At 39.2% G+C, this 27,863-nt stretch overlaps 1 long non-coding RNA gene across 1 annotated transcript in view; it reads left to right on the forward strand.

Annotated features, from left to right (window-relative positions):
- Window positions 1-3,358: 3,358 nt before the first annotated feature.
- Window positions 3,359-27,863, forward strand: part of LOC140906052 (uncharacterized) — a 30,127-nt gene continuing 5,622 nt past the window's right edge. The window contains exons 1-2 of the long non-coding RNA XR_012157030.2: window positions 3,359-3,510; window positions 24,343-24,425. This is a non-coding gene — a long non-coding RNA (uncharacterized LOC140906052). The remainder of the gene's footprint in view (window positions 3,511-24,342; window positions 24,426-27,863) is intronic.

The following is a 27,863-nucleotide window of genomic DNA, read 5'->3' on the forward strand; positions in this document are numbered from 1 at the left end:
TTCTTGTGTGACTGTAAGCCAATAGGCGATCTGCAGATGCATCCACACATCAGACAGACATGGCCGCATGTTTTTGCCACAGCCTGGTTTCTTCACTCACACTTCTCTTTGGCTTTTTCTGTTCTGCTATTCTCAATGCCTTTAACTGCAGAACAACATGTCTGCTGCCATTCTGATCCAGCGGCAGAAGCAACAGCTTTCAATGTGTTCAGGTCAATTTAACCAGCTTTTAGGTGAGATTTGAGAGTTTCCTTATATCGTTGTCATTGCTGTCCCAGTGTACATGCTCCTGTTTTCAACTGTCCAGAAAAATATGGCTTTGGGGAGTCATGTTTCATCCATATTGACAAGGTGACCAGCCCAGCAAAGTTGCTCCTGTATGTTTAGGGATTCAAATGCTAGTCATGCAACACTGGTCCAGGTCTTCAATGTTTGGTATCCTGTCTGACCACTTGATGGTACAGATGAGTTGCAGACAGTGCATGTGAAAATGTTCTAGTTGCTTCGAGTGTCTGCTACAGTGCCCATGTTCCAGAGCTAGACAGAGGGGTGCTTAACATAATTTCATGATATATACTAATCTGGGTCTGAGGTCGAATGCCTCTCACATTCACAGGTGATGACAAAGTCAAGCATAGGCAGAAGTGGCTTCAGAAATGCACTGTGTGATTTCATCGTTGATTGTGGCATTATTAGATAAAGTGCTGCTAAGATAGCAAAACATTTCTACTGAATTATTTCATAATTTCAGGGGTAGAATATATTTTTCCTGGTGCAGGCTGGTAAAGCACTTTGTTTTTGATGAAAAATCCACAGACAAGTAGAGATCTTAGCATTTTCAGGGATTTAGCAGGATAATAATAAAATCTGAATTGGAAACGGGGATTCGACAGATGATTCACCATCTGAAAGTAGGGCCCAAACTGTGAATGTTTTACTCATGCATGTTATTCTACTGCCTGCAGTAGACTGTGCTGAAAGCAAAATTAGATGCAACTTTGAACCCCATTACAAGAAGATAAAACTTTTTTTATTCTGAGGAAATAATCATGGGCTCACCCCCTTTAATATTTAAATCAATGTAATTTATATAAATATTTTGCTATTCATATTTGCAAGCGTGTTTGTCAAAGCTGCTAGTATATTTAAATAATTGTCACAAATTCCGGAATTAAGACTTGGTAAGCTGTTACAACACATACTAGAGTGGCAACAGTACCCTCAGTGAGAATATAAACCTTGACTGTCCAATATAAATTGTAAATGTGAGAGAAGGGTGACAAATTTAAGCTTGTGCCTGAAAGACATATGCCAAAGCATCCATTCAAGCTGAAAAACAAAGAACACGCCATGACGAGAGGAAATAAAATGTGTTTCCCCAGTTCCCCAGAGGCTGTAAATCAGTGTAGCTCCACTGGAATCAATGGAAGGTCTGACTTTCTTAGTAGCACTGGTGAATAATTGTAACTAATTATTTATTTACTTAGTTTCCCCTCTTTTTCTGTTCATGAATTATGTAATCAGATTGTCTTAATTTATGTATTATTCAAAATTATTTTACGGTACAGCTTGTAAAAAAATAAGGAGTATGTTTCATGGAAAGTTTCCATTTCATTCAAAATGTTCATCAAAAATAAAACAATTTAGAAACATCTTTCTAAATTTTTTTAGTTAGAAAAAAAAACTTCTCTTTGCAACTTCCTTCAACCTTTTCCCTCCCCGAAAGAAAAAAGAACAGGGAAAGTAAAAACATGCAAGAAAGTGAAAGGAAGAAAGATTTTTCCAACCAAACTGAAAAAATTCAATTTTTTTGTTCTTTTTGGAAAACCAAAAAAATTGATAAAAAACTAAATTCTGGAAAAAATTTCCATTTTGTTAAAAAACTATTTTTCATTAAAAGAAAATTTTGACCAGTTCTATTTAACAGTAAACTTATTTGCTAGAATATGAAGAAAGCAAACAAAGAGGAGGCAATAACCGACAAAAATGTGAATGTATATTTGTCAACTTTCTTTTGCAATATTTGTTTATTACATGGAATATTTTTGGCCACTATGATTAGTTTTCTTTCACATGCCAGGTTGCTGAGTTGTCATGAAGTAGGCTGGCTGGCTCTTTTTGATTGACTTTTAATGTTTTGGACGGTGATTTTTATTGCACAGTGCTTAATTGCTTTGTGATGAGGGTACTCTATAAATGGTTCCTATCAGAACCATATTTAAAAAACTTCTGGGGGTATGCGTCCATAGGGCACGGTAGCAAAAGGAATACAGAAATAGCGCACCAGAGGTTGATCTCCATATAATCTAAAGGCAACCTGCAGCCTGAGACTTACCATAAAAGTAAGTCTTAAGCCTGGAATTTACTTCAGTATAGCTACATCTCTCAGGGGTGTGAAAAAAAATCACACAAGCTATACTGACCTAACCACTGGAGTAGACAGCACTAGGTTGATGGAAGAAACTAACGTAGTTACCACCTCTTGGAAAGGTGGATTACTTATGCCAATGGGAGAAGTTTCCCATAGGCGTAGGTAGTGTCTACACTGAAGTGGTGCAGCTACGCCACTGTAGTGTTGTAAATGTAGACATACCCTTATTCACTGATGCTAGTTTATTTCCCTGCCCTCTAGGGAATTAGGTGCCTGCTGCCAATTAATCGTTTCTTAACATTTCCTCATGAAGCTCTTGCTAATCTACCAGTCCTCCTTAGTGAACTATAGAGATGTTTGTGATGAGGAGAGGAGGGAAGGAGGTAGCTTCTTCTCTGCTAGATCCCATGTAGGGTCCATTCACCATAATCACAGAAATACCGAAAAAATCATAACCACTATATAGTACCTGGCATACCCTTGTGAATAGGTCTAGCAAAGGGCAGAAGGGAAGAATCCACAGGCAAAAAGATCACTATTAGGTGGCATATTTCATCACCTTCCAATATGTGGTAGGAGCCCATCATTTTAAATATATGTTCATAATACATTTTGCTTTTAGGTAAGTAAAAAGACAAATACATTTTTGGTGTGAAGGTTACTTGGAAAGGACTATTCACTTACAATAATTAGCTTGACTAATGAGATTTTAATCATTTCATTTCTAACATAAATATTTGGCTAATATATATGAAAGGTATTTATTTTCTCTACAGTTGGCTTTCCTTCCCAGGATTAGTATAACATGACAGATGGCTGATGTCATCTTTGCTTGGAAGAACTCAGCTGGCAATAATAGCATAGTACATTTCTGGGGATTTGCAGTACTGTATGTCATGAAGCAGTTTTCAACCAAAAAAAGCCCAAAAGGGAATTCCCCAAAGTAAATATCTGCCTATGATAGCCTACCGTGTCTTGTCGATGCATCACAAACAGAAGCAAGCATAGAGTCTATGTAAAACTCCATAAATATTTACAACAGTGTTGAAAATACATTGAAATGCTACAGATTGCAAATGGTATGGGCCCCCTTGGCTCTGCATCTTTAATTTTGCTGTCGCGTGAGAACAACAAAAACTGTATGTACCAAAATCTGTTATGCATATATCTGAAGATGAGTGATTTTTGTCATATTTGACATTTGTGTATAATAGAGTGAATGCATTAACACTATTAAAATATAGATATCCTGGTTGATGGTTTTAGATTTTGCTCAGGAGTACTGTAAACACTGGAATAATATCAGGGTCTGTGGGATACAGTTAATGAGGGTATTCCATGTTGCCACCGATTAGTTATGGATGGAGTTTTCAATAGCAAGAGGATTGGATTCAATCCTTAAAATCAGTAGATTTTTGTTTTGTTTTTTTTTAATATTCTCCAGTTGGCCATCTATCCATTCCATCCAAGGGATCTCTAAAGCTTCTGTAACCTTGGCATCTAAGAGTGGACCAAAATTTCAATAAAGTCCACAGAAGAGATGTTATTTCTTTCTCTTCCTTCATATGCAATGGTTTGTGAATTGAAGTGTGTTTTATAGATGGGCAGATGCACACTCTCTCTCTCTCTCTCTCTCTCTCTCTGAGAATGCCACCATGTGTGTTTTACAGTAATTATTGTTGGGGGGGAAAGTTTTCTCAAAATGGCCTATATAATATTTAGGTGAAATCCTGGGCCCATTCAACCAAGTCACAACTCCTATTGACTTGAATGGACCCACGATTTCAAGCATGGGCTAAGTCTTACCTCTTCCAGAAGGGAGTTCCACAGCTGGAGTCTGATCACTGAGAATAATGACCCTCTGTGAACGATACACTTAGAAGTAACTATTATGATATCCATTGTAAAGACATTGTTGAAACAAAAGGAGTTTAATTGACTGGCCTAAGGTAACATAGCAAGTCAGTAGCAGAGCCAAATATAAAATTCTGGAATCTAGAAGTTCGAGAAGGATTCCTTGGAACTGATCTGACTTACATTGGTTTAAACTGGCAGTAACTTCACTGAAGTCAGTGTAATTCCGCTCAGGCAAAATCGATATAAGTATGAAATCAGACCCAGTGCTTCCTGGTAGAATGGTAGGTCTCATGGTTTAGTTTTGAATTTCACGGACATCTGCCATAAGAGAGTTACATGTGGCTGCTTCCAAAGGGGCAATGGAAAATAAAGGCCTGATTCTACTCCCACTAACACCAGACAAGGCCCCAGTTCAGCAGCGCTCTTTAGGCACATGCTTAAGATCTCTGTTCAGCAACTACTTAGACATGAATTGACCTGGGGTATAAGGAATAACTCTGCTGACGTCAGTGGAGCTCTAACCATTCTCAAACTAATATAAGTGAAAGAACAAACAGGCCCATTGTCTAAAACAAAACACCACCAATATTTTCTGATTTTCTGAGGATTTCCCAGCACTTCATCACCCACCAAAACAGTATGAAAAGCTAAACAAGAAATATTGAAAAGATGCCTCTAAAAAATAAAAACCTTCTAGAGTATCATCTTGATAAAATAAGATTATAATTGTTTTTAAAATCCATATCTCACGGCATTTAAAAATGTTCAAAATATAGGTTTTGTAGCAAAGGATCTTAAATTAGAGTGATGAATATGGCAGGCACAATACAAGAGAGACTAATGCCGTAAGACAAATGTCTTTGCCTGTCATATTAAGCTCTCTTTATATACCTGAGAAATGCACAAATAAAATATGACCATGACATTTATAAGACAATGTTTTTATTCCTTTTCCATTTTTTATTAGGGAATAAAATTAAATAGCGACACGTACCCTCATTAAGAAAAGTTTCATCTTGAGCCATCATCTGAAAAACATTATAGCCAATGAATGATAATTGACCCTTGATACCTATTAGTTCCAATGTAGGCTTTGCCTATTACACCAGCAAATTTGAAACAGGTCAGCCTTATAACACATAGCATAAAGCTGTCATGTTCTACTGTAGATACATTCATGGTGCCCTGAAGACACTGTTATGCACAGCGATATAGAAAGTAGTAGGCTGATAGAAAAAAAAACCTTAAAAATCCTTTAGTGGCACTGTGTATTTTTTCCTAAATATGATTAAATAATCATAACAACTCCTCTAAGGATTAATCTGCGTTATTTTCCAGATTTTCACCTTGGGGACATATTGTCCCTTGTCTCTGAAACCTTAGGGACAGAAGGGTACGCCACAGGGTAGCACAGCAGGAAGCTGAGATACTGATGAAACAGTGTTCAGTTAATGAAGGCATGGCCCATGGCCTCCGCTGGTATGCCATATGTTTGAAGAAATGCTAATGACTACAATTCAAATACCTTTTTCATCTTAACTATATGTAAATGTGTTTATAAATGCTCTCTTATAAATATACTATCACATTTTAAAAAGCTAAGTGCTAATGTTGCTTTCAACATCTATAATACACAATAATTAAAACTTTAGCAATTCTGCTTAATTATACCTTATGGGAAACTGTACAGTAATTTATAGAAATTAAGCAGAAAAACAAAGATCAACAGAAATAAAGCATCAGTGGAAGAACTGAATAATAAGTCACTTAGATCATTCATTTACAAAACCAAAATAATTGTAGAAGGAAGACTTATGGGGCCCAATTCTCAAACAGCTGAGATCTGCAAGGGGAAGATCACTTTCAAGAACTCCTTTATAAACTCCTCCAGCAGCTTGAACTTGTTCCCAGTTCAGCCGTGTGACTTTCTGAATTGCCAGAGTAAAAAGTGTACACACACCCACACACACACCTACTTCTATCGCTGAAAGTCAAACAACAAAACAGATTTAAAGTTGAAAACATTGAGGATTTTAATTCCAGCATGGAACTTCTTTCTCTCTTCCCTTATTTATTTATTTATTAACACTAACACTGCAGGTGATCATTAGCCACAAATGCTACTTTGCAGTGAATCATCTCCTACAGAATTGGCCAGAACATCATCTCCATTGCAGCAGCACAAGTGTTGTTCAGGAATAGCAGCTGGTGACCAGTTTGGAATACCTGGCACACTACTATTTTTTTGATGTGAGACAAGGCACCCTGTAGCAGTCATAACTATCCCAAAAGCCCACTCAAGCTGTAATTTAATGTATAGCATTGCAAGGTCTTTGAGTTTAAAAATGTCGTACATTATGTTTTTAAGAAACGGCTGAAAGCTCCGGCTCACACAAAAATTGCTGCTTACTAGTGCCTACCTTATAACTTACTGAATATTAGACAGAGAAGGACCAACTATATTAAAACACACTTTACACTGCCAGCATGGTGTAATGGGGCCTCCATGTAAATGAAAATCTGGCCCACAGAATGTTTATTATGGGCCAGATTCTCCGCCATGTAAAACTTCTAATCGGAGCAAAAAAGACAGGATTTGTCAAGTAGACGGACACAGCTCCCCATCTGCTCTGGTAAAAGCAATCTTGGGACTAAGCTAAATCATACCAGCTGACTATGGTCCCAATAGCACTCCCACAGAGATTAGGGAAGCACATCCTTCTCTGCCTGACTTCCTATTCAGAAGACAACTATTAATCCCAGTTTCTAAAAGTTCTGTTAAAACTTTGTTTCGCGCCACCCCCTTTGGAATCCAGGCAGGATTTTTGTTCAACTTTAATGCGTGATTTGACTTTTATATAATGAAAGTTGGCAGCTGTCTTAGAGTCAAGACATTAATGCAGGCTGAAGGCATTCAGCACCTGAAAGTGTAATTGGAGTTACTCAATACCTTACCAGACCAATTTTCAGAGTAACAGCCGTGTTAGTCTGTATTCGCAAAAAGAAAAGGAGGACTTGTGGCACCTTAGAGACAAACCAATTTATTTGCGCATAAGCTTCCGTGAGCTACAGCTCACTTCATTAGATGCATTGAGCCACATTTTCCCATATGGGCAGCTGTCACATGCTGGGGTGCAATCCAGACCAGTGGATTATTTTGTGTCACCACCTGCCCTGAACTCTTGGGTGCCATTGAATGCTTTGCTGTTGTAGCTCCCAACCTGGGTTGCTCACAACCAGCGAATCAGCATGCTAGTCCCTTCCTGAGTGTCCTACGTATAGCAGCAGCTCCGGCCCAACAGATCTGACCCCAGTTGCCTGTCAGAAACACACCAGTCACATGCTGGCTTCCACCAGTACTGGGTACTACTTGCAGGGTGACCCCAACACACTTCCAGTCCCGAATTTCCCCCAGAATGTGTGTTCGGCACTGTCCAGCCCTTTCCTGGGCAGTTCAGTTATTAAGATCTGTTACCCCCGTAAGGAGTCAACATTCAACAGTGTGTGCTTCTTTAACTGAAGTTACCAAACAGTTCAGTTGAAACACAGCACTGGGTTGGTTTAGATCAAAATATAAAACAAGTTTATTAACACAAGAAGATAGAATTTTAAGTGTATTCAAATGTTAGATGTGGTTACCAACAAATAAAAGTGAAAACACGCATCTAAAAGTCTAAAATTTAATCTAGCAAGTTTTGGCTCAAGGCTTTGTTTAACATGGCCTTTCTCATCCCCAGTCTTCCAGCAAGATGGTGGCTGATCCTTTCCTCGGTCAGGATCTCTCCCAGAGACCCAAAGGTGCTGCTGTCTTTGTCTTCTCATGTGAAAGGGAGAGAACTTGGGGCTCTTTGCCCCTTTCTTTTATAGTCCAGTGAACCTTTGAAATGGATTCTTCTGAGAGTTATGCCTCAAAGTAAAGTTTATTCAAGGAGTAAAGAAGGCAACATGGAGTCTAATGGTGAAGGAGGATCCATGGTCTTTCTCCTCCTCCTGCATTTGCTGAAATGTACTTTTGCTTTGTCTCTGCCATCTCCTCCCCCTACTGTCTTGAGGACCCTGTTTACTACTCATATGTAAATTGAGGTAAATGTGTGTTTACCTTTGTTTAGGATAGACCTGTTTAACAACTTTTGCCCAGTCAGGGCTGTGTGGATTTGACCATAAGCGAACAACCTCATACAGGAGGATTTCACATATAATGTTGCTATATACATTTCACCATGATATTATTGACGAGTGAGTTAGTAGTTTTCAAATGATATCCCACAAGGCATATTTTATACAAAGATTACAACAATATTGTGTAAGGTGTGAATACAGAGGTGCTTTTGGTCACAGCAGCCAGCGGCCCACAACTCTGCCATCTCTATCAGTGGAATAAACCATCAGCTGCCTCATTAGGGAAGCTTTCTCTCTGCTTTGCTCTGCCTCACTAATGCAAAGCTGGCAGAGTTAGGGTTAAGAACCTGGCCGTACATGTTTGACATGTAGGCTCAGAATGTCACATATTCTAAATGTTAACACTGTGCATTCTGTTAGGTTGATATTCTGTCCCAGGAGGTTAGGGAGGCAGTCTTCATACTGGCTCGATGCACAGGGGTGAATTTCACCCTGTATTTTCATGTAAATACAAATAGGAAGGACTGGATGGTAATGGATTATAGAGCGTTTAGTTTAGTAGTTCAGTTCCAGACCAGGCCAATACTGAGCAAAACAATTGCATCGTTCCATAGCTGCTTCTTCGCCTATGTGAAATGGGTTTGCTGATCTCAGATCAGCTGACATTGGATACATCACCAAAGTCTCACCACTCTAACCAGCACCCTTGTTGGCAGTCTCAATAGAGAGGTCAAGTTTTGAATAGACATGGAGATTGAACAACCATCTTGGCCTTGGAGTGCCCTCTGAGTTTTAGGCATATTCGCAGTGCACTGTGCTGAAGCTTTCACTGCTATTCCTTGTTCTGGGAAATACTCTATTTAAGGTTCTTACATGGCCCAGGGACCATACTGTCTGAGCACCTCATGATCTTTTAATATCTTCATCGTCACAACTCCCCTGTGAGGTAGGGAAGTTCTATTATACACATTTTCCCCAATAGGGAACTGAAGCACAGAGAGACTAAGTGATTTGTCCAAAGTCACGCAGCAATTCTGAGGCAGAACAGGGAATTGAACCCAAGTCCCAGGCAGTGTTCTAACCACTGGACAATCCCATCTTTCCTTAACAGAAGATTCAGCTTCAGAGCTGTCAATTCAGCACCTTTAACAAGGAGTGAACCCCCTCCTTTTTTTTTTAAGTCAAAGAGGTGAGTTATTACTGAAAAAATTCCTATCCCTTCCCATCTATCTATCTTTTCCAATTATTGCTGTGTTCAGACTGAATTCTAGAGAAACCAAGAGTATGCAAGACCAGAAAGATGCAGCTGTAAAACCATGATATATGTCTTGGACTCCCTTTCTCTTTTTTAAATGCTTGTCAGTTAAGTATAACGTTTCTTCTTGAGCATTCTATTTTTTAATACACAGGAGGGGACTGAAAAAACTGTTCGTCTTCAATACATCAGTGTTAACATTATGGGGGGAAAACAACATTCCGTACAATGAAAATCTAATCAAAGAGCAACCCAACTGCTGTGCATGAAAAAACAGTGGGCCATATTAGGCCACTGAGAATTAAACAGAGCTCCCTATTGATTTCAGTGGGAGGTCTGCTTAAAATCTGAGGTCACAATATGGCTCAAAGCAAGGTACATTTTTTAAAAACCAGCGTATTTAAAAATTCATAGGCCACGTCTACACTACCCGCCAGATTGGCGGGTAGTGATCGATCTATCGGGGATCGTGTAGACACGATAAATCCCCGATCGCTCTGCTGTCGACTCCGGAACTCCACCACGGTGAGAGGCGGAAGCGGAGTCGATGGGGGAGCAGCGGCCGTTGATCCCAGGCCACGAGGACGTGAAGTAAGTGATTCTAAGTCAATCTAAGATACATCAACTTCAACTACACTATTCTCGTAGCTGAAGTTGCGTATCTTAGATTGATTCCCTCCCCCCCCTCCCCCCAGTGTAGATCAGGCCATAGATTCCAAGGCCAGAAAGGGATATTGTGGTCATCTAGTCTGATGTCCTGTATAACCCAGGCCATAGAACTTCCCCAAAATAATTTCGGTCTGACCTATAACATAACTTTTTAGAAAAACATTCAATCTTGATTTAAAAATTGCCAGTGATGGAGAATCCACCATAATCTTTGTTCCTATTATTGATTACCCCCACTGTTAAAAGAATATGTCTTATTTCCAGGCTTGTTCCACCATCCAACCATTGGATCTTGTTATATGTTTATCTGCTAGACTGAAGAGCCCATTATCAAATATTTGTTCCCCATGTAGGTACTTACAGATTCTGATCAACTCACCCCTTAACCTTCTCTTTATTAAGCTAAATAGATCAAGCTCTTTGATCAAGCTCTTTATTAAGCTAAATAGATCAAGCTCACTATAAGGTAGGTTTGCTAATCCTTTAATCCTTCTCATGACTCTTCTCTGGAGCCTCTCCAATTTATCAATATCCTTCTTGAATTGTGGACACCAGAACTGGATACAGTATTGTAGCAGAATTCACATGAGGCACTAATCAATGTTGCATTCACATTTGCACTTCTATATACCTATTTCTTTGGGTGTACTCAATATGTATATATAATATTTGTCTTATATTTATTATGAGTCTTACTCTTTCAATGTTACTAGCTTCATTACCCTTTCCTTCATCTCCAACAAATGCCTCTGTGCCTTTGACGTACTTTGTGTTTTCAACACTCGCTCAAACCTGTCCATAAAGTTGCTTCCCTCATCACTGAAATTATTTCTAAAAACTCTTTCAGCCATCTCATTTACAAGAAATAATGGATATAAAAGCTAATTAACTAAAGTTTAACTGAACCAGGTGCCTTACATTGGATGTGCATGAGCTTATTATTGACCTTGCCATCCTGTGAAAGAGAGTGGCACTTTGCACGGCCCTGATCCAAAGCTACAGCCTGACCAACGAGAGTCCTTCCTTTGACATAAACAGGCTTCGAATGAGGATGCACATGACTAAAGATATTCATGCCCTTAAGTCTTTGCCAGGTCAGCTCCCATCAATCCAATTGTACAAGATTTTGTAACAGAGAAAGTCTATAGAGCTGATCAAAACTTGGAATGTCTGTTCTGCAGGAAATTCTAACATTCTGAATTGGAATGAAAACAAAAGCTTTTGAAATTTTGTGTAAAAATGAAATTTCGGAAGTAATTCCACTTTGTGTCAATAGAAACATTTAAGCAGTTAGCACAGAAAGATCAGTGTGCAGAGTACAGGTGAGGCTGCCAAAGGTACATGACATTTGCAATGAATATAGCATGCAAGAGTGTCTTAGGCAAGGCCATGTGAAAGGCATAAAAGGTAAATATATTTCTTTTTCATTTCTACATCTCATTTTAGGTCTCTTTCACTTTGCTTTTTTAAATTTATTTAGCTTGCCTCACTGCCACTTGTGCATGTTTGGAGTTCGAAGTCTTAGGGGTTTTTTATACCTTGCTTATTTATTTAATTTGGATGGAAGGGAGAGGGAGAGCGCATCTCCCTGTATGAAATAGGTAACAAACATCACATAGCTCTTTATCTCAAAGAGTGTATTACACTATCGTTGATAATGATTATGATAGCTAGTGGGCAGCAAGACAACTTAACTACAGTCACATACAGAATGGCCTTCAAAAATCTTCAGCGGGGACTTTGCATAGATCACAAGTCAGACCAGAGTGCACAAGATGCATTTACAACAGGAGTTATATTTTGAAGGGAAACTAGTATACAGAGGAAATAGCAAACCTAAAATAAAATAATGATGATAATGATAATAATAATAATAATAGCACTTCAATCTGACCAGAAACCGAAAGCACAAAGACCATGCTTGGATTTCCCAAAGAGTCACAAATCCAGACACTAAAGCAGTGGGGTATTTCTTTTCTTTTTTTTAAATGTGCCTCCTTTTGGCTGCTGCGTATCCTTTCTACAGACTGATTATTCCATTGTGATGCTTTTCGTCTGTCCACTTAGATCACATCAACTTGATATATAAACTCTAAAGAGGCTGTGAGAGTTGACTCCAGTGAGAGAAGCCCAGTGTTGACTGGGCACCTATTATATACAGTTGCGGAACAGCTAGAAGTGAAAAGACCATTAGACAAAAATGGAAAGAGAAAATTGTGAGGCAAAGAGGAACTGGATAACAAGCAATAAATAAATGTGCTATCTGTTCGGAGCTGCCTGTTAAGTAGCATTATGCTTGCGAGACTGTACCAGAAAGACAATAATGGGCATGATAAGGCACAGATAGCTATTTGATTTTTTTTTTTAAACGTAGGAGTCACTTGATCTCTGCTTTAAAGGCACTTCCTTGCCACTGTTCCTTGGAGTCACAGAACATACAATGCTTACCATTGCTGAGCCATAGTTCATTTCACTAGAGGTACACAGTGAGCTAATTATCTCCTGAGAACTTGCTATAATTTTAAGGGTTATGCACAAGATGTTAACTAATCACACAGCTCCCAGATATTTGTAACATGCAGTGTGACTGTGAGGTTGCATTTAAATGAGAGACAGGCATGACTACTGATGTGTTGTTTGTTAGTGCTGCACAGCAAGCAAAATGTTACATTACACAGTGCCAAATTCACAATACTTGATAGTTTATGCTTCAGAGATAAAACAAAGCATACAACACTTAATCAGTGTTCGGTGTTCCATGGGCTATATTAAATAATAATAACAAACTAAGAAGTACTTGGGTGGGGGTGGGGGGAAGACTACAAACTTAATTAAAAATTGCAAATATGATGCAAATCAATGCAAACCAGGGAGGCTACATATGCATGTTTTTGTACAAAATATGGGTCTGATTCAGAAAACCCTTACTCACATGAGTATTGAGAATCTGCTGGTTCAGACCATAAAAAGTACAACAGTTCTACACTTTAAAAACTCGCAATAGACCAGATATTAAATGGGGAACTTGTGCTTACTGGTCTTTTTCATTATTTTAGACTTTGAAAATTTTTTTCATTGGCAAAGTGACAGGACACATTTTCAGACAGCTCAGAATTGGCACATTTTTATTACAGAATTCTCCTTGCACACGGAAATTCTCCAGTTAAATCAAGACTGCTGCTGACAAGTAACTTAGGACTTTCCACTTTTTTCAGAAACAGAACTACACAAAGGGAATATGCATGTCTGGATTTGTAAGCAACGACAATGGCTTCTTTTGTAACTAGCAACAGCACTGAGTGATTTATTTTCAGTCAGGTGTACTTAAAAGCAGCCAGTCACATTTAAATTTTTTTTGTAAAAATTCTCCACATTGTTTTCAAGTTGTAATCGAATGCAACCATTCAGCTGTCAATAAAGTTTTGTCTTTATAATGTGCTTTCGTATGAAATTAAGATAAGATAACCATGGAGAATTAGACAAGGAAAATATTTAAACACTGTCCTTACAGTAGTTTAGGATAACATTAATTATACCTAATTTGGACAAGATTATGGAATTATGAGACAATGCATAAATATAACTTTACTCTTTTGATATACAAAAAAAAAGGTTACAATTCTTCTCTATTTTGAAACTTAGAATTAAATGGGAAGAATGTCAATGTTATAACTCTGTAGTATTTCAATAGGTCCATCTTTCTAAACATATAGAAGTAACTCTACCAGACTAAACTACAGATCAAACAATTCATACTACTCTACTTTCACAAATCACATTATTACGTGGAATCATTACATTTCATGTCATGTGTTTAGGTAACTATTACAATTAAATTTTATGACACCTTTTGCAATATTCATAGAATATCAGGGTTGGCAGGGACCTCAGGAGGTCATCTAGTTCAACCCCCTGCTCAAAGCAGGACCAATCCCCAACTAAATCATCCCAGCCAGGGCTGTGTCAAGTCTGACTTTAAAAACCTCAAAGGAAGGAGATTCCACCACCTCCCTACGTAACGCATTCCAGTGCTTCACCACCCTCCTTGTGAAAAAGTTTTTCCTAATATCCAACCTAAACCTCCCCCACTGCAACTTGAGACCATTACTCCTTGTTCTGTCATCTGCTACCATTGAGAACAGTCTAGATCCATCCTCTTTGGAACCCCCTTTCAGTAAAAAGAAAAGGAGTACTTGTGGCACCTTAGAGACTAACCAATTTATTTGAACATAAGCTTTTGTGAGCTACAGCTCATTTCATCGGATGCATAAAGTGGAAAGTACAGTGAGGAGATTTTATATATACACACAGACCATGAAAAAATATACATTGTAAGGAGAGTGATCACTTAAGATGAGCTATTACCAGCAGGATAGTGGGGTGGGGGGAGAGAAAACCTTTTGAAGTGATAATCAAGGTGGGCCATTTCCAGCACATTTCCAGGAGTTAACAAGAATGTCTGAGGAACGGGGGGGGGGGGGGGGAGGGGAAGAAATAAACAAGGGGAAATAGTTTCACTTAGTATAATGACTCAACCACTCCCAGTCTCTATTCGAGCCTACGTTAATTGTATCCAATCTGCAAATTAATTTCAATTCAGCAGTCTCTCGTTGGAGTCTGTTTTTGAAATTTTTTTTGTTGAAGGATAGTCACTTTGAGATCAGAAATCGAGTGTCCAGAGAGATTGAAGTGTTCTCCGACTGGTTTTTGAATGTTATAATTCTTGACATCTGATTTGTGTCCATTTATTCTTTTACATAGAGACTGTCCAGTTTGACCAATGTACATGGCAGAGGGGCATTGCTGGCACTTGATGGCATATATCACATTGGTAGATGTGCAGGTGAACGAGCCTCTGATAGTGTGGCTGATGTGATTAGGCCCTGTGATGGTGTCCCCTGAATAGATATGTGGGCACAGTTGGCAATGGGCTTTGTCAAAAGGATAGGTTCCTGGGTTAGTGGTTCTGGTGTGTGGTTGCTGGTGAGTATTTGCTTCAGGTTGGGGGGCTGTCTGTAGGCAAGGACTGGCGTGTCTCCCAAGATTTGTGAGAGTGATGGGTCGTCCTTCAGGATAGGTTGTAGATCCTTAATAATGCTTTGGAGAGGTTTTAGTTGGGGGCTGAAGGTGACGGCTAGTGGCGTTCTGTTATTTTCTTTGTTGGGCCTGTCCTGTAGTAGGTGACTTCTCGGTACTCTTCTGGCTCTGTCAATCTGTTTCTTTACTTCAGCAGGTGGGTATTGTAGTTGTAAGAATGCTTGATAGAGATCTTGTAGGTCTTTGTGTCTGTCTGAGGGATTTGAGCAAATGCAGTTGTATCGTAGAGCTTGGCTGTAGACAATGGATCATGTGGTGTGGTCTGGGTGAAAGCTGGAGGCATGTAGGTAGGAATAGCGGTCAGTAGGTTTCCGGTATAGGGTGTTGTTGTTCAGGTAGTTGAAAGCAGCTATCAAATCCCCCCTCATTCTACTCTTCCGCAAACTAAACAATCCCCGTTCTCTCAGACTCTCCTCATAAGTCATGTGTTCCAGCCCCCTAATCATTTTTGTTGCCCTCCGCTGGATGCTTTTCCATTTTTTCACATCATTCTTGTAGTGTGGGGCCCAACACTGGACACAGTACTCCAGTTGAGGCCTCACCAATGTCGAATAGAGGGGAACAATCACATCCCTCGATCTGCTGGCAATGCCCCTACTTATACAGCCCAAAATGCCATTGGCCTTCTTGGCAACAAGGGCACACTGTTGACTCATATCCAGCTTCTCATCCACTGTAAACTCTAGGTCGTTTTCTGCAGAACTGCTGCCTAGCCATTCGGTCTGTAGTACTGTTCAAGTACTTCAGAGATAATCAGAACAAGAGATAGAATAGCCTAAACTAATATTACCACTAGAAACACAGTATTGCTGTGCTAGATCAGCTCATCGGTCCAATATTTTGCAGCTACCAGTGACCAATACCTGATATAGATGATCCTCCATCCCATATAGCGCTCCTTGTCAATTCTGCAGTACTTTTTATTCGAGTAAGAATTCCTTCCTGACTTTCAAATGCAATCAGTAAAGCTGGTCAGGAAATTATTTTTTATTCTATGAAAAGCTTTGATGCAATTTTTTTCAAATGATTGTCAAAAGTTTTCTTTAACCTTCTTGGGGATTTTGTCAAAAACAATTGCAAAAAAGTGAAAATCATCAGTTTTCAGGTTTTTAGTATAAAACCAAAAACTTTCAGACAAAAACTATCTTTTTCACAAAAACTTCAGGTTTGTTCAAAAGCCATTTTCCACAGAAAATGTTTCAATAGAAATTTTTTTTATCAGCTCCAGCAATCAGTTTAGCCCCTGAAAAATCAGATTTAATCAGCTTTCTTTTAGCTCGCTCTAAGTTCAAGCTAAGTTTAGCTCAAATTCTCTGCAGGAGTAACTTTATTGATTTCAGAGAATCTGCAAAATTGCTGCTGCAAACAGCTGCAAGTATGGTTAAGGCAGGGGTAAAAATTAGCCTCCAAAACTATCATCAGAATTTCTCATTACAGACCTTTCCCTTTGGTTCTTCCTCTTCTAAACTGATTCAAGACCCTGATTCAATAAAGTATCCCTATTTAGGACACTTGAGGGTCCAACCCTATTCAGGACAACACTTAAGTGTTGCTAAATTGCATTGAAATCAATGGGATTCAAGCAAGCACATGCTTATAATTAAGCATGTGCTTACTTGCTTTCCTGAATCAAGGTCTGTATATTCAAGGCTCTTGTTGTACAGCATTAATTGCAGTTGGGTCCACAATGTATTTTCAAGTGTTTACATGAGAGAGATCACCAAGCCCTGTGGGGGAATACGTCAATATCTGTTCACTTCACTTTCCTAACTTCCCTTTATGTCATCCTATGCTTCTTCATCCCATCCCCTTTGCCCTCCCTTTGGTTAGAAGCTTATTCTGGATCTCTCTTGCACAATATACCATGTCAGTATCTTCATTACGGAATTACTATACGGTACGTTTTATTTTACTTGAAATCATTTTGGTTCCTGATTTGCTCAGTGCTAGATTATACCATCTTATTTGTATATTTCATTTGATCTTTTCAACTCACTGTCCCATACTTACAAAAATAGAGGGCGATGTGGAGAATTACAAGGATTTGAGTGATGTAAAATTAGCAGATAAGGTGGAAGTGAGGTGAAGGGTTTAAAAAATGTGAATGCTGAGAGCGGAGCCTGACAAGGCTTGCAAATGCAGTTCATAGAATCATAGAATATCAGGGTTGGAAGGCACCTCAGGAGGTCATCTATTCCAACCCCCTACTCAAAGCAGGACCAATCCCCAACTAAATCATCCCAGCCCAGTTCAGAAAGTATAAACACCCCAAGGACTTTGGATGCTTATTCAGGCCTTATTCAAAAGGCAAAATTTTCGAAAGGCCTAAGACTTGTCTTCAACAGGGACTTAGGTCTGGATTTATGAATTGGTATTTAGGTTCCCAAATATGCAGATAGACACTTGTAAATCCCACTACACACCTATGTGAATCAGGCATACAACTCCTATTGACTTTCAATAGGATCTAGGCACCTAAACCCCTTAGGCATCTAGTAGGCTTTTCAAAGCTGCATATTTGCATCTTTGAGCACCTCAATACCTTTGTCAATCTGGCCATTAGGCACTTGAGAGTCCAAGTGCCATTCACTTTTAATGGACTTTGGCTCCTACGTGCCTAAATCACTCTTATAAATGAGACTCTGGGGGAAATTTGGAGATGTGTCTGAGTCTCTGACATCTGTAATATTGAACTGAAAATCTCACCAGATTCTTTTTCATGAGATTTCATAGGAACATAGGATTTGCCATAATGGATAATACCTGCAGTCCATCTACTCCAGGATTTGTTTTCAGTAGTAGCCAGCACCCTATGCTTCAGAGGAAACATGCATCATGGAGGTATATTATCTAGTGCTCATCAGGAAATTTCCACCAAAATGGTTTTCCGGCAGAAATGATTTTCTGGCATTTTTGCAAAATCAAAATTTTCTGTGGGAAATTCAATTTTGCTGGAAAATTTTGATTTTCTTATGAATGATCAAAATGAAAGGTCTCTAGCTGCCCACCTGGACAACTCATCATTTTCACATTCTGCCTGTAGGAAAAAAGTGAAATAGACAAGAGCCTTCCATGGCAAAGTGAGAAGCAGACAATGGAGACTTACCTTTGCCCTTATAAAAAGAAAAGGGGTACTTGTGGCACCTTAGAGACTAACACATTTATTTGGTGCCACAAGTCCTCCTTTTCTTTTTGCGGGTACAGACTAACACAGCTGCTACTCTGAAACTTTGCCCTTATGTCAGCTTTCATAATCCCAGAAGGCCCAGGGTCAGAACAGAACAGGATTGGTGGCAGCTGAAGATGAGGTAGAGTCGATATGGTAGGTATGAGAATAGGGCTGACTGAGGACATCTCTTGGGCAGCCTTTCCCAGTGGGGTTCCTATGGTGCCTCAGCTGGAATTTGAAGGTGTCCCACTGGCATAGACTGTCAGTGGTACTGCTGCCTGCTCTCTGATGGGGTTGAGAGCTTTCAGGCAGAAAGCTGGAGCACGACAGCACAAATTCTGGGTGGTTCAAACACAGAGTAACAAAGATGATTAACTGGAAAATTCAAAATGCCTTCAGTAACCTTTACAGGAATCCTAACACACATGGAAAATTTCCTGCAAGGAACCAAGAACAAGCTGTAAGTACAGAACATTAAACTCAGCTTGGTTTAAGATGGTGTTGTGGGTAAGGCAGAGGGGCTGGGAGCCAGGAGCTCTGTGTTCCATTCCCACCTATGCCCCAGATTGTATGTGTGGGCTCAATCCTGAAAAATGATAGGCATAACAACCCTCATTGGTCTTAATGGGACCATCACCAGGCATTGCTTAGCGCCTTACAGGATCAGACCCTAAATGAGCCCCTCGCTGCCTCATTTCCCCTGATCTGTAAACTGCCTCGCAGAGATGCTGTAAGGCTTAGTCAGATAGGGTCGTAATGTGAATCCCTTACTCACACTGGTGAGCAGTTACCCACTGCCATATTCAGGTAAGTAAATGGTTCACAATCCAGCCTCATTGTTTGGAAACACTTTTTCGGCTTCAGTGTATCTATGTTTAAATTGTATAAATAGACAGACAGAAAGCATTAAGAGTATTATTAGATCTTTGGTGGTGAAAAGAGCAACACAAGGTAAAATAATTGGAGAAGGAAAGAGAGAACAGAGAGATGGAAAGCACAGTATTAGTGAGAAGCAGCAGGATCTACAATTTGTTCAGAAGGACTGCGAGAGCTGTGAAAAGAAAGAGAAGCAAGTTTAGAAGGATAATTAGAGAGGATCAAAAAGAGATACTAACTGTCAAACCTTCAAAGGATATTTTAAACTAATGATAACAGATTCTTCAAATATTATTCAGAATAGACAAAGGGAGGAGGGAGAAGAGAACCCTGATCCACTAGCAAACAATAAAGAGAACTGGAGACAGGACATATAAGAATATGCTGATTTGTTAAGTAGTTCTTTTGTGATGTATTTACAGAAGAGGAAGAAGGTGGAAAAGTTGTGAGGGGAATCTAGATAGTATGCAGATAAAAGCTTAATTATTTAAACATATCTGGATTGCTTTGGTCTAGAAATCAGACTCATTAGTTGGATCAGCATTATAATGGGAATAATTTTTCTTGTGGTATTTCATTATTTCCTCCTCTGGTCCCAGTATTTCCCAGCTGAATCCAAGGTGTTCAGAGAAACTGAGACCAAGTACAATATCAGTACTGTAACAACCAGGGCCTTTATGGTTCCCTTCTGCATCAAAATGATCAGAAAGGAAAAAAAAATACAAGATCAATGCTTCAACTTCTGAAGTTATGTGCCATCTGGTTCTCTTAGCATATAACCAGAAGGCATGTGACCTGTTTAACGGTAGATGTGAGGCAACCCACATGCAGCCCAAGCCAGACACACACAATAGTTAACTATGTGCACCTCTGAGATCCCAGCTCCAAGCTGGTTCTTTTGCCATCCTGCCATCGACTCACTCTCTCTCTGGTGAGGGAAGGGGTTTGTCAGATAGCGTTTGAGGACAGTTAATGCTGCTCAGAGCAACATTTACTGACACTGTGACATTCTGAATGTCCATAGTGTGCAGCATAGCAAACAACGGCAAACTTCCTAGGGAGCCCCACTGATTTGTTACACTGTTAAGTTTAGGATCTCTCTATAGCCCTTTTTAGAGATAAATAATGTTGACAAACTAAACTGTGGTACCTGGCAGATTTTCAAAGGCCTTGGTTCCGATTTGTGTGCTCGACCCTGCAATCATGTAAGACTGGGTGTAGTGTTCAAGACTTACTTGGTGTGGTAAGCACTACACCTAGTAGAAGTGCTAAGACTAAATATTGCAAAATCAGGGCCGCAAGAATAAATGGGGGAAAAATTACATATGCACGCTTGGCCCAGGTCTGAGCAAATTAAAAAATAAAAATACAACAGATGTGATTCATTTTTCAGGGTGAAACACTTGTTTATGATGTCTAGTGTAATTAGTATTGTGAAAACTTAAAGATCTTTTATACACTTTACACATTTTTGACTAATCAGAACTGTTTCTGTAGGGGCTGTTTTATGTAGATATGGCACAGCAGTTCCTTTTTGTACCTTTTTTTCCCCTTCAGCAACTACTGAAGTCTTCATTTACACTGCACAAATTATCCTTAGCAGCAGGTAGGAAGCAATCAGCAAGGTGTAGCTGGCAATAGGTCTATTTTCATTACAGGATGGAGAGAGCCAGGGGACATGACATTTGTCCAGCATAGTAAGGAGGACTCTATTAGGAAAGCTGACTGGAGAATTGTGTTCTTGCCGAGGAAACACTGAAAAATGGAAATGTGCAAAAGCATGCATAGTAGATTGTAAAGTAAGGTAAATATTTTCTTTGTTGTTGCTCATAATGATAATGGAGCAACCTGAGATATTTTAAAAGCCTCCCCATTATATCCATCCCCCCTCCAAAAAACCCCCACACCTTATGCCATTCTTATTCCTCTATCTAGAGACTCACAAAGCAGCTCAGGATTCATTTATCTGTGAGAAATGGGACTGCATAGTGCCCTAAAGGGGTGAATTCATTAGCAAAAAGGCAGGGGGAGGGAAATTTTTCTAGAATGTGAAGATTTGATGGTGCTAGGAGGCAAACCAATTAATAGAATGACTGCAAATTAGATCAAGTCATCAAGAACTAGTGGCACATACACACTGAGGCTTACTATTGGCTGTATCGGTTCTCTTGTGAGCGATCATACCACATACACATCGTAGGCTGTATCGGTTCTCTTGTGAGCAATGGGAGTAGGGCATGTTGCACACTTGAAAGTGTTTACCTAAGTGATTTATGAGGAAGATGTTTTACTAATCTGTAGATGAAAATAAAAAGACCACCTTTCAAGCAACTAAATTTCCAACAGCCAAGATTTTTCCTTCTGATGTATATGCTTGGCTTCTATTTGTCTTCTTTGTAGCTAAATTTCTACACTTACCATGAGGTTGGAACCAAACTATCTTCAAAATTATCAGCAAAAGGTGCAAATCTTGCATTCTTAGTCAGGCAAGACTTCTATTATAATTAAAAGGTATTTAGCTTAAGTATAGGCTACAGAGTAAGACCATAAAGGGACTCTAAAATGCTACACCTCTAATTGATACACCTCTAATTGATGAGCACCTCATAATCACCTCATAACCCCATGAAGTAGGGAAGTGCTATTAGCTATTAACCCCATTTCACAGCTGAGGCATTGAAGCACAAGGGAGGTGAAGTGACTTGCTGAAGGTCACACAAGAAGTCTTTGGCAGAGCAAAGGATTGAACCCCAAACTCCTGAGTTCCAGGCTACTGCCCTAATCCCTAGACCATCCATCTGTCTTTGCATGGGAAACAGATCTCCATCTTTAATTACACTGCTACCTGGAAGTATAAAGAAAATGCTAATACGAAAGCTCTCCATGCACAGCCCTTCTCTCTTTGAGTTAAATATTATTTCGCTATTCTGAGTTACTGCAAACATCACAATGAAATTCAGTTTTGGAGCCCTCGAGAGGGTATGGTCTGCCCCTCTCCAGACTCAGCCCAGGGACTATGTTCTTCAACAGAATTTGTATAAAGTACTGCTACATATCCAGAATGTTCTAGCACAGGTATTGCCAGAAGATGAGCTTCATTTGGTAAGTGTGCCATAGAATCATAGGGTCAGAAGAGACCGCTAGGGTCATCTAGTCTAACCCATGCCAGAAGCTGGGAATGGGCGACAGGGAAGGGATCACTTGATGATTATCTGTTCTGTTCATTCCCTCTGGGGCACCTGGCATTGGCCACTGTCAGAAGACAGGATACTGGGCTAGACGGACCTTTGGTCTGACCCACTATGGCTGTTCTTATGTTCTTAAGATGCGGGATTTGTTGTGTCTAAACCACCAAGACAAATGGCTGTCCAGTATCCTTTTGAAAACTTTCAGTGAAGGAGTTTCCATGACTTCCCAAGGTTATTATTTCAGGGTCCAAACCCCAGGAAGAGTCCTGGTTAGTCCTTTAGTGGAATCGCTAAAAGTAATATTAAAATAGAGCTTTAAATACTCACATTTAGTCCCTAATATTGTTTCGAACTTTATGTCGAAGTCTGAATGCTCTGAGCTGATACTGTGATGAATATAGATTGTTGGGGGAAGTGAAAAATTAAGGTTGCCAACCATCCTCATTGTTATGGGACAATCTCTAAATTGGGCAGATTGTCCTGCACTGTTGTACAGGCATGCTGGTGCACTCTTATTTTTAGAAAAAGAGAGCACTCATCATCCAAATCTACGTACCTTTTTAGTTTGGGGGAACATGGTCTGGCTTGGAAGCCAGGAGAACTCAAGTTCCATTTTCACCTTTTCTATTGACTACTGTTATTTTTTCTGTGCTCTTCACAACCATCCTTACTGCTCAAGGCCTCACATGCTTACAAAGCAACTACCATTCTCCCATTTTACAAATAAGGCAGTTGAGAAGTTGCACCAGGTTAAATCTTGCAGAGCTGGGAGTAGAATCACAGACCCCTGATCCTCAACCTGCTCAGCTTTCTGAACTATACCAGCTGCTAATGGCCCCAGTGGGGTACCCCAGCACCCGTTAATTGCCAGTTATATAGATGCCTCCTAGATATGCCCCTTGAATCAGGGATCCTGATGAAAGTGGTGTAGGAGCCACTACAGCAGCTTTACACCACTCTAGAAATCCCCTACACAGGGGAAATCTTCCAGTAGCCAGATCCACCTGCTTTTGTGTGGCCCTACCAAGCTAGAGATTATAGTCAAAAGGCTTTAAAAATAATTACAGATGGTCATCATGAAACAAGGTGCTCACGGAAGTGAAACACTAATAGCACTGGCTGAAGATAGGGATAACACATTGGGGTATTCTACAGGTTTGCTCACTCAGGTCTGCTAAAGCATCTCAGTCCAATCTTATATGATCCTCTATTATTTGGAGTATGTATTTGTCCCTCAGCTGTGTTGCACTCAAGGAAGCAAAAAGGAGTCGGAACAATCTGCAGAAGTGGGGTGGTGGAAGCAATGCAACATACTCCACCACCAAACATGTGAGGCCACAGAAGCCATTTGGTACCTAGCTCACATGGTCAAATTTTCGCTAGGTTTTTCCAAGGTATTGAGCACCCACTGAATTCAACTTCCCATTTGAGCTGAAGAGTCAGTCAATACAAGCACTCAACCTAATGACTTTTGTAATACTGGATTATCACTGGGTATATATCCATAATAACTCCAGTGAAGTGACCCCAGGGTGGAACACAGAACCAGAAGCAAACCTGAGAGCACTATTTTCCATGATCTCTCTTTTAATTCTCAAGTGAAAGGGATTTATTCTGAACGTTATTTTAGAGATCTTGGATTAAATTCACTTTCTCTCTAGGTTTACATAAATCCAAGTGAGTCTAGCTCTTTTGGAATATCTCGCTTTTTTGTATTTATTGTTGTCTCTTTTGTTCTTAGTAGGGACAGGTTCATTCTTGGAGTAACTCCATGGAAGACCAGGAAATTACTGAATGGTGTTAGTGGACTGTGATATATAGCAGGTCAGTCTAAATGATCTGGTGGCCCCTTTGGGTCTTAAATTCTATGACTGTATAACATCAGGGCTGAAACTCTTCTTATGAATCCTTACAGAAATTAAGTGGTGTTTGAAGAAAAAGAAAGCAGCAAATATATCCACCTCTCTGATATGATTTTCCTGAAACTTTCTCAAGTTCTTGGTGGCAGGAGAAAAATGTAATTAGAACAATCCACTAAGTGCTTTATTTGCCACCTGTCATTCTCTGAATGCCTGCTGATAAAAGTGAGGTGTTTTACTTGCAGATTTGTCTTGATAGTCTGGAATTATGAAAGGTAGTGAGTGCTGTAAAGTGAGTGCTCCAGCAGCCACATGGGGATAAAGATAGATTCAATCAAATCAAAGTTTGGCAATAGAGAAGTAAAAATTAAATTGTACTTCATGTATCCCAAGGATATTTTTTTAAATGGAAACTGTCATTCATGAATTCAGTTTGCCGGAAGACCTAAAAACCTAAATACAATAGGTTTTCCTGTTTAAGTTGTTTACCAACTGTAGCAGTCTTCTACTAGCTATAGTGTGATTTTGTGCAAAACTTATCATGACTTTGGAATGGTTTCTATCATAGGGTCAACATTATTCCTTTTTATCATAATTTTTAATTTCAAATCTGATTCTTCAACAATCAAATTAAGTTCCGGATTTGAACTAGAAGTGGACGTGTGCTGAGTTCAGAACTGGAGAGGATCCACCAAAACAGGGTCACATGAACATCTGATTAGCTGCTACACTGCTTATCAATATTCTTACATTATGGTGATTAGTGTAATTGGAACTATCACTGCACCAAGTGCAGTACAGTGTATAATTGTGTAGTAAAGGGCCAGATCTCAGCTGTTGTGAATCAGCATATGTTCGTTCAACATGTACATTCAAAGCATCTATCTAATTTACACCAGCTGCAGATCTGGCCCTTACATTTCGGCAATAGAAATTATGATTCATTGGCTCAAATTCAGAAGTCAGGCAAATGTTGGCATGAATTGCACATGGTCAACTGGTCATTAATTAGTGTAAATTAATTAACCGGTCATTAATTAGTGTAAATTACATGCTATGGTGGCATAAAAACTGGATTATGAAATGAAATGCAACTACAATGAGTTGTGTAAGAAGGAGAAAAGTAAGTAGTGCTGTATCCTACACATTATTTGCTACAGGACAGAAAAAAGTGTTAACATTATCTATACTATAATTATAGTGCATGAAACAAAAGATGTGGTCACAAAATATAAGATCTATTCTTTGCTCTTGTTTGTATGCACATGATTCCAAATCATGTTTAGGGCATTAAACACACATGAAGCATGTAGAAAACAGCACATCCCTCAGCCATGTAAATTGTTGAATGACGACTTTAAGGTTCACATAGGAGACTTGGATTTTAAAAGGCACTAAGAGCCTGAAATCCAGTGAGCACAATGGCAACAATAGCTCAGCACCTTTGAAAATCAGGTGTTTGTGTTTTTCACAAAAAATCAGGATAACAAAATGATTTTTAAATACAAGAAGTTATTTTCGCTATAAGTATCTGTATGAGCAACTTGAACGTCACCAACTCAATTTATAATGTCAGTAGTTTATAACAGTGATAAAAATAAGGCTTTTTTACTGTACGACTGGGGGTAGTTTTAGCTCTATAAATCAAGCAGATGGAACCTTTTTATTTCAACCAGTTACATAAGGAAGTGTCTACACAATGGCACGTTAGTGAGGAATGCCCATATGTCTCTCACTAAGGGGGGCATCTACACTAGGAAGTAAGTGGGAGGTTTTTTTACTCCAATTTAGCTAATGTGATGTGCCAACTAACATGGTAAAATCCCAGTAAAGACAAAGACAGTTGTAAAGCCTTTCTGTGAACCTGCTAACACGTGTTTAAAAAAACACCTGCCTTGTATTCATTAGGGTATTACCACATGCTGGCTAATGCCTGGTTTTGAGCGAAGACAAAGCCTAAAAATGTGGTAGTTTCAAGTGGAACTGAAGAAACAAAAGTACTATATTGCTTGCCCACAAGTAAAGGTGTTATAGTGGCAGGGTTACTGCCATCCAATCCAGCAAGGTGCTAATTGTCTTTTCTGTAGAGAGAATGTACAAAAGTATCAATAGAAGAGAATAAGCGGTGTAATAAATATTTCAGTGGGTGTTTTTACAAGTGCCAGGAGTTTCTTTTAAACTAAAAACCCAAAACTATATAAAAAGTTTTTTTGCACTAATGAAATGAGCTCTTTACATATAAATTATATTGTAATAGCAGAGCTCCCTGGTGGAAAAGAGTTCCTTCTCCTGCTGGCAAAAATTAAAATAATCACAGATGGCTAATGATCAAAAATACTGACTGACAGCTCTGAAGTACAAGGCACAGATAATATTCTCAGAGCTGCAATTTATTTACACTCAGAGCTGGCATTAGGCACCCACAAAATCTGTGTGTGTGGTATACCACTATAATGGGGATCCTTTAGCCACTATTGCATTTTCTTGTGTTACTGTGTTTCCATAATGATTAAACCAGAGTACCCTATTATTGGTTAGATGTGCCAGTTATCTGAAACCATTGTTATAATTAAAACAAGGGGATGCAAAGTGTTAGTGAATGCTTTGACACTGTATTATATTGATCGCAGCATGCTTAAATATACACTTTATTAAAATGTTTACCTTTACTAAAATGCAAAGCAGACATACTTCAGAATTCAATAAGCATGAAGAAAGTACTATGATACTTGAAGTATATGGCCCTGAATTATAGTGTAAAAAGGCATCCTACGTCTTCATAAGTGTTCAAACAGATAGTTCTCACTGACATCGTAAGGAATCGATTAATTGATTTCCATGGAAGTTGGATCAGGCCATAAACTAGTTCGATTAACATGGTCTTGTATTATAAATAAATATTTTATAGTCACCAAAGTTAGTACTAAGCCCTTTGTCAAAAAGGAGCCACTGTCCTTGCCCGAAAGACTTTACAGCATATATTCGCAGTGTGACACAGTGAAGGGGGATGACAAATATCAGGGAGGAGATGGGACGAGAAGCGACCCTGTTACTCAGTGTAGATGTGTACAACTCAGTGTTTCCTGCTTTTATAATTTTATACTGAATCTTGTGATATTTCACGTTTTTCTTAAACTTCCAGTTTCAGGAGTCATGAGATTATGTGAGAATCTTGACTTCCATTAAAAAAAACAAACTAGCCTCCACTGACCCAGAAAAAAAGCTAGAAAACAAGCCCTCAGTGTATCCTAGAGGCTCAGAAACCAAATTAAAACAACTTTCAATTTATTATTGGTAGGTTTTTTTTAAAGACTCTTTAGATTTTTAAACCAATTACATGATTTTCTGGGGCCTAAACTAATGAATTTTGAGCACTTGAGGTTGGCAATACTGCCATCCTGGT

The sequence above is a fragment of the Lepidochelys kempii genome, chromosome 2 (assembly GCF_965140285.1).
Source record: "Lepidochelys kempii isolate rLepKem1 chromosome 2, rLepKem1.hap1, whole genome shotgun sequence".
NCBI classification, from domain to species: Eukaryota; Metazoa; Chordata; order Testudines; family Cheloniidae; genus Lepidochelys; species Lepidochelys kempii.